Source organism: Octopus bimaculoides, chromosome 6 (genome assembly GCF_001194135.2).
Source record: "Octopus bimaculoides isolate UCB-OBI-ISO-001 chromosome 6, ASM119413v2, whole genome shotgun sequence".
NCBI classification, from domain to species: domain Eukaryota; kingdom Metazoa; phylum Mollusca; class Cephalopoda; order Octopoda; family Octopodidae; genus Octopus; species Octopus bimaculoides.
In genome coordinates, this window is record NC_068986.1 from 1,479,074 (window position 1) to 1,488,389 (window position 9,316).

Below are 9,316 nucleotides of genomic sequence, written 5' to 3' on the forward strand. Positions count from 1 at the left end.
ATATATATATACATATATATACACACACAAACATATATATACATATACATTTATACTATATATATATATATATATATAAAGTATATATGTATATGTAAATATATATGGTGTCTAATCAATAAGTATCCAGACTGTTGCCATAGTAACGAAGTTAAAGAACACAGAATGAAGCTGCTTGGCAAAGATTAAACTTGAACTCTGCTGTGCATGCACACTAAGTTTTAACATTCTAGCTCACTCCCACTGTTTACAGTAGTGCTTGGAAGGAAGGTGTGTAGTGTGTGATTGTCGCATCGACCACAACAGAGAAAGTTGTCATGACAATACCTGCTGAGAGGCCTATGCAAAGTTGTAGAAAGTGTATGAGCCACACTCAAGTGTGTGAGTGGTTTCCAAAATGGCCAAAACAACGTCAATATTCATGAACGTTCTCAGATGCCTGCAGCCAGCAGAACTGAGAAGAACATCGCAGATGTGCATGCAACTGCGAGGGGAAATCGTTGAATCACCATCCGTGATTTGCCAGAGGATGTGCAGATAAGTTATGGTTCAGTTCAGTCAATTATCACTGTAGATTTGGATTTGTATCTGCACAAGATTGTGTTGAGAAAAATGAAAACGTTTTGAAAACCTTGTGTAGACCTCTGAGCAGGTATCACCAAGATTTTGGCAAAATTTGATGCAGATTCTCTGCTCAACTGTCTCTGTCTTGGTCAATGTGATGATCACATGCTACACACCTTCCTTCCAAGCACTGCTGTAAACAGCAGAAGAGAGTTAAGACGTTAAAACTTAGTGTGCATACACAGCAGAGTTTAAGGTCAATCTGTGTCAAGCGGCTCCACTCTCTGTGCTTTAGCTTCGTTACTATAGCAACAGTCTAGATACTTATACTCTCATGTTTGCCTCATACTCTTACTCATGCCATTTGTGTGATTTTTATCTTGCATATGTAAATGTGTGTGTGAGTATATGGGTATATGTCTGTATATATGTATATGTATATATATAAATTATTATTTATATAGATAGGGTAATAAATTGAATATTAATTCAATTTAAAACCAAGTGGCCTAGCATATAAAAAAATCAGAAAAAATTCTATTACACTAGGTGGACATTCAATATGCTAGAAAGAGGTCATCAAGGACCCAATCACAAAGAAAAATAATGTTCTCCAGAAAAATTTCGCAAAACGCCAGAACAGGACAAAATGAGAAATATACAGAATAAAGAATTATCTATGGACTGTAGTTTCGAACATTAACGTTTTACTTACGTAACAACATCTGTGTTCTCATCAGCATAGACGTTCTAGAATCAATATAATTTGCAGAACTATACACGAATTATCTTCATGAAACAAGACTTGCATATAGTTCTACCGATTATATTGGGGCTATTTTTCAAAATGCCTCAGCTGCATTTTTCTTTGTGGTTGTGTCATTGATGACCTTTTTCTAGCATATTGGATGTCCACCTAGTGGTCATCCCTTATACACGTATATATATATATATATATATATATATATATATATATATATATATATATATATATATATATATATATATATATATGTATATATATATATGTATGTATATATATACGTGTGCTATGTAGACAGGTACATGTATATAGGAGCAGGCATGACTGTGTGGATAAGAAGTTTGCTCCCCAGCCACATGATTTCAGGTTCAGTCCCACATTAATCTGATGGGTTACTCTGTCCTTTTGGAGAGTACAAATTTATCATTCTTCTACTAGAACGTTGTTGATAGTGACTTTGAAGTTTCAGCCAGCTGAGTCATTGTCGGAGTGACCAACAATGGCTTAACATTCTTGTATAAGAATAATATATACATTTGCCTAAGAAGTCTTCAAGGCAGTGCCCCAGCATGGCCAAAATCTTATGACTGAAACAATTAAAAAAGATTAAAAAAAAGATCTAGGCATGCATCCAAGCATGCATGTATACATACATATATACACATATATTCTTTGATTGGTTTTAAACACCAGGTTGCGACCATGCTGCGACCATGCTGCAACACTTTCCCTTTGAAGAGCTGAAGACAATTATACTGATCCCTCTTCTCACATTGGTACTTATGTTATCAGTCTTTAGTTTGCAAAATGGCAAAGTTTACCCTTTTTGTGGGTTTTTTTTGGCATGAAGGAAGGTAATTTAGCATAATTCAATACTAAGCTACAACATATACAGAAATACAACAGACTTCTCTACAGTTTCTATCTACAAAATTTCACACACAAGGCATTCGTCAGCATGAGGTTACACTTGATCAAGGTGCCATGTAGCTGGATTGAACCTGGAACCAACAGAAGTTTACAAAAACAACTCAAGGGTTGAGGGTTTTGTGCATGGCACATATAAAACCCATGGCCCTCGAATCACTTATGTAACATTCTGTTAATTAAATATATATAAAGATGCATGTTTGTGTGTGTGTATACACACATACACACCCATAAAAATGTATGTATCTATATAGATATCTCCATATATACATAAATATATATATATATATATATATATATATATATGGGGAGAGAGAGAGAGAGAGCGAGAGAGAGAAAGAGAAATAGATAGATAGATAATAGCACTCAATACTATTATCAACTTTTATTTTCAAAGAATTATACATCTCTTAATTCAGCAAATCTATTTTGTTTCAGTTTATCTTTTATCACACATTACTGACCAGTTTCTATGGGATACACACACAACATACCCCCACCCCCGCCTGCCACCACATACCTATAGTTCAAATAGAAAATAGAAAACACATTAACCTCACTATTTATATCCCAGTCCCTATCTAAGGATGTTTGAAATAACTGAAGTCATCTTTTTTTTTCTCTTCAAGCTAATTAATCTTTTCTTATTTGGGCAGAAGACCAGTAACTGAAAGGAAAGGATAACAGATGATTGGAGTCCAGAATATTACTGGTACTCATGATATTCACCTCTGAGTCATGAAAAGTAATGTAAATTTGAGGGAATTCAAACTAGAAATGAGGATGGATGAAACATACGTGATTGTATGTAAACACTGCCTTCTAAAATTATATACTTCAAAGTATACAGTGAAGAATTCTACGACCCTGGTCACGGTCTCAAAGCGACGAAAATATTTTGGCAAATTAAATTTAAATGTTGAAGTGAATCTAACGGTTTTTGTGTGTTATTTTAAATGGCTTATAAACACCTTCCACGCTGCAATTGTTTTCGTTCCAGCACACGATCTCAGATCAAGTCACTTGCTATGCAAGTACATTTCCGTAAACTAGTTATACTTTTGTGTAAAAATAATCATTTTTTACACAATTCCTAATAATACATAAGAGGATGTTTTTAAACATTGAATTGCTAGGAGAGTCCATCCAAGTAAAATAGGAATCAAAGGGGTCCCTAAATAAAACAAATGGTTGAGAAACACTGGGTTAGACAAATGTATTATGTATATTGTTTTACAAACAGATGCTCTTCCTGTCACTAACCCGTACCAGTTTTTCAAGTAAGGATTGTGTGTGTGTGTGTAGCAAGTGAGAGGAGACTAAGAAATCCAGGCAGTAACCTCAGTCATTTATTCATCAAAGTTATGATGAAATAACAATAGATTTTTCAATTATATAATGAATATTATATAATAAATGTTATCACAATCATTGCTCATATTCATGTTTTCTAATTTGTTAAATGATTTACTCTCCCTATGTTGTTGAAACAGTTGTAACTGAGGAATGTGATACCAGTACCTCTCTTCTTTGCTTGTTACATGTGTATGCATACGTGTGTGTGTATGTGTGCACATGTGGGTGTGTGTATATATATATATATATATATATATATACACCTATTAATTTTATTATTATAATATATATGTGTGTGTGTATGTGTGTCACTATATATATATATATATATATATATATATATATATATTGTGTTTGTTTTTATCTCAAGTTATAATAAAAACAATTTTACGTGAAATTGAAGGATTACTCAATACATTTTGTAGAGTACATATTTATTACACTTTTACAAGAAAAGTGCTAACAGTGACTTTGAAGCTGCAGCCTGCTGGCCTTCAATGAACTGTCATTTCAAAGTCACCGTCCTTCTGAGAAAATTATAATACATACATACATACATATATATATATATATTCACATACATACACACACATATTTATACATATACGCATACATATGTATATTAATAGCAGCTTAATATACTTTTCACCATTGTATTGGATTGATAAATCAGAAATAAAATAAAGTAAGAGTTAAATATCTTCACTCAACTTTTGTTTATTTATGATTTCTATCCACACAAATTAAAATTAGTTTTCAATTTAATTTTGTATTTAATCTGGAAGAAAAGCAGATAATAAAAATATAATCTGAAACTTTCAATGTTATTATTATAATACCTACAATTCTTAAATTATAAGCCTACCTCTGAGAAGGAAACAAATGTAAACAGAAAGGCTTATAATTTCTGAATGGCAGGTAACTGTACTGCCATTTGAAAATTAAAAATTATTCAATATATGCTGCATAGTGCAGAAAATAATCAATCAATAAAAATATACTCCACAGTAAAATTTCCAAGAGCTTTTTAAAATAAAGCAAGCAAGCGGTTATATATGTATATACATATAACATCTAAGAATTAATATGCACATGTGTACATGCAGGTTTGTTGATAGAACCACAAAAAAATTAATATGCACAAAAAATGTGTAAAGGTGAATTTATAAACAATATAATTTCATCTGATTGGAGTTTGAGTGTACACACACACACACAAACATATATTTCTGCATGTAATTTCTTCCGTCTTCATTTCCTGCACAATTTTCAAAATATTTTTGGCTATACATCATATTCTGTATAAAATGCACACATACACGTGCATATGTACACACACACATACACGCACACACACATTCCAATATTCACAGACACAAACACATAGAGATATACTTACACACATGTACTCGTATATATATATATATATATATATATATATATATATATATATATATATATATATATATATATATATATATATATATATATATATATATATATACATACATATATATATATATATATATATATATACACACACACACACATAGACAGATAGATGGATAGATAAATTGATAGGTTGATGTACATATATATAATATTAATATGTATATATATATATTTATATATATATATTTATGGATATATAATATATATTTGTGAGCACACACACACACACACACACCTGTAAAAAAAACACTATCATATAAAGATATATATATATATATATATATTTATGTATACATATATATGTATATATGTTTACTCACATATATCACAAGCTGTGACAATTTAGTAGGCCAGCAGACCAAGTGTCAAAGATCTGTCTTCCAAAATTTACTGATGCTAGTACATCTATGTTTACCAATTTCCCTATATTTTTCCTAACTGGAAATTCGTCATCACCTTTACAAAGCTATGATCAAGTAAACCTCTAGCTATAGTAACATTTACACATGAAGTGATAATTTTATTTGTTATCATAGCAAAATGATATCACATTCTATAGCTAAGCTGATGCAATTCCCTCTTTGCATTTGTAAAACTTTGTCACCACCAATATTTTTCTGAGTGAAGGCACAAAGCCTAATAGTAAGGGCACTGAAAAATCATAAGACCATGATTTCAAATCCTGGACTGGGTGGTGTATTGTATTCTTGAGCAAAACACTTCATTTCATGCTACTCCAGTCCACTCAGCTATAAATGAGATCCAGCAAAAACTGGGAAGTTAGTCCTGCAATGAACTAGTATCCTGCTCAAAGCATTGTCTTGCCATATTGGTCACTTGTATGCCATAAAATATTGGGTCAAGCTCCAGCCTTAGGAATCCAAGTACTCAGGACAAAAAAAAAAAAAAAAAAAAAAATTCTGATATTATTGTAACTCAGTATTACTCTCTCAGTTATGAAGATAGTATTGTTGTCAGGATTCTGCTTTTCTTTTCTTTTTATATACATATATAATAGTTTATAAAGTTTATCCGAAATCTTGAGAGCCATCTTTATTTGTTTGTTTGTTTGTACATATGTTTTCTATGCTAGCATGGATTAGAATATTACTGAGACACTGTTTTACAGACAGATGCTCCTCCTGTTGCTAACCTTTGAGTGTTTCACAAAGAATACCTTATCCCACATGTCTTCAAAGATGCGAACAATGTCAGGAAACAAGCTGTTAACAGGGGAAATGACAACGTTGCTGACTGGAGCTGAGTGGTTTTGGGACAAGTGTAAATTAAAAGCACACACACACACACATGCAATAGGTATCTTTCAGTTTCTGTACACTGAATTAATTCACAACACTTTGTCAGTCTTCAGCCAAAAGAGAAGACACTTGCTCAAAGTGATATGGAGCAGGATTGAACCTGAAACTAGATGGTTGAGAAGTGAACTTTTTAACAACACAGCCCTGCTTGTACCTATATAATAAACACACACACACAAAGATACATATATGTATGTATGTATGAAACACATTTAATCTTCAGTTAAATATAATAAAATTTGGTCAGTTTATGTTGTTTCAGACAATAATGTTCGGCTTCAGTGCAAAATGGTGCCCACTGTGAAGTATTTCCTTCAATGAGCAGAGATAGCATTATTTGATTTTGGTCTAAGTTAAGACGTGCCTATGTGTATAAAGACACATGCACACACATTATGGCATACACTGCCCTTTGGTTACTTAATATGGATGGCAAAGCTCAATCAATAACTAAATTTCACTTAACATGCTACCAGGTATGTTAAGTGTGATGAACTTCAGGGTACACACACATACATGCACGTGCTTACACACACATACTTAAATACATACATTTATATATATACATAAATAAATAAATAAATAAATACACACATCAAAAATATACATAGCTACCCACATGCATACATATTTATATTCACCATAAGGAATATATATACATGCCCTCACACACACACACACACACACACACACTTTTATATTGATTTTAGTGTTTTCATAGTTTCTCAGCTACCACCAAATATATCTTTGGATTTTCCAGAGCATTCCTGACAATAACATATCAATATCCTTTGGTCTTCATTTTCTTGCACTTCCACAAATAATATGATCTTTACAAACACAAACACACATATATAAATGTATATACATATATATATACACACATACATAAATGAGTTTATGTATATATATTTTACCATAACAGCATACATTTAATTATTATTAGCAGTAAAATGTGATATAGAATATGACAGAAAAAAAAAAGAAATAGGAACAGAATGAATAGAAATATTTCAAAGAGAATTAAGTAGAAGAGATTAAAAGAAAATAAAAATTTATAATTGTATATTGCCAAGTTTAAAATGTTTAATATGAGCAAATGGAAGAAAGAAAGTCTCAAGAAATTGGTCTTGAGGTATAAAGCTGAGAGAAATGGTTTTTGAAAATTTCAGCAAATAGATAAATAAATAAATAAATGAATAAATAAATAAATACCTAATAATAATAATAATAATAATAATAATAATGGTTTCTGATTTTGGCACAAGGCCAGCGATTTCGAGGGAAGGTGTGTGTGTTTGTATGGGGAGGGGTGCAGCTGATATCATCAACTGGCAGCTCATTTTATTGACTCCAAAGGGTTAGAAACCAACCTGACTTCAGCAGGATTTGATCTCAGAACACAAAGAGCTGGAATGAATGCTGCAAAGCATTTCTATTTACTGATGTTCAACTGATTCTGCTGATCTGGTGGCCTTGCTTGTTTCTAAAATAGGGACAAAGCCATCAATTTTGAAGTAGGAGGACAAGGAGTGGGATTAGTCAATGACATTGATTACAGAGGAGTGAAAGGTAAAGTTGGCCATTGTGGAATTGAACCTCAGAACATAACGAGGACAAATATAATACTATGAGGCATTTTGTCCACAGCTCTAATGATTCGACTAATCTATTGCCTTAGAACTGTTTTTAACATAAGTAGATCTGAAATTTGGGGAAATTGATTAAAACAACTCTAGCGATTGGTATTTTAATTTATTGACCTCAAAGGGATGAAAAGCAAAACTAAATTGGGTGGGATTTGAATGCTGAACATAAAGAGCCAGAAGAGATACCAAAAGATGCTTTATTGGATGTTTTAAAGTTTTCATTTCCTTGTAAAAATAATGGTATGAAATTCTGGCACAGGGCCAGAAGTTTTCCGGAAAGATGAAGGACAAAGACAACCTTGGTGGAATTTGAACTCAGAATGCAGAGACAGACGAAATGCTGCTAAATATTTTGTCAAAGAGTTAATGATTCTATCACTGTCTTATTTCCCTGAAAAATAATAAAATTAAAATTTCATCCCCTTGTAAAAATTCTTTTGTATACAGGCATGAGGCCTGAAATTTGATTTTATCAACCTCATCACTTGATTAGTACTTAATTTATTGATCCCAAAAGAATGAAATACAGAATCAGCTTTGATGGAATTTGAACTCAGAACATAAAACTGGAAGAAATGCCACTAAACATTTTATCTGTGACTCTGCTACATCACCACCTTATCCCCCTGTAATAATAGCTTCAAATTTTTACACAAGGCCAGCAATTTCAGGAGAGGCGGTAAATCGGTTACATCGACCCCAGTGCTCAACTGGTACTTCTTTTATCGACTCTGAAAGGATGAAGAGCAAAGTTGACCTTAGTCAATGAACAAAATGCTGCTGAACATTTTAGCTGGCATGCCAACAATTCTGCCAGCTCACCATCTTAATAGCAACGAGTAATAATAACATGGGCCCAAGGCCAGAGACGGGTTTGGATTTAGTCAATTGAATTGATCTCAGTACTTGATTACTGCTTTATGTTACCAATCATAGAGGTATGAGAGGTAAAGTTGCCCTCAGCTGGATTTGAACACAAAAAGCAGAAAACCACAAGAAATATTACACGGCATTTTGTCTGAAACCCTAACAATTCTGCCAATCCACCACTTTATAATTATGACTGTTTCTAATCTAGGCTCAAAACCAGCAATTTTTAGGAGAATGGTTAGTTGATATCATTGACTCAGATTCTACACTGGTACTTTATATTATTGAACCCTAATGGATGAAAGGAAAATTTGAAGAATGTAAAAATCCAGAAATACTGCAAGGCATTTTTTTCCCAACATTCTAATAATTTTATCAGCTTGCTACCTTACCTAATAATAATAATAATAATA

General features: G+C 32.3%; 1 protein-coding gene across 1 annotated transcript in view; it reads right to left on the reverse strand.

Annotated features, from left to right (window-relative positions):
* LOC106881073 (organic cation transporter protein) overlaps positions 1–9,316 on the reverse strand; it is a 311,309-nt gene that overhangs the window by 5,360 nt on the left and 296,633 nt on the right. The gene's annotated exons all lie outside the window — the stretch shown is intronic.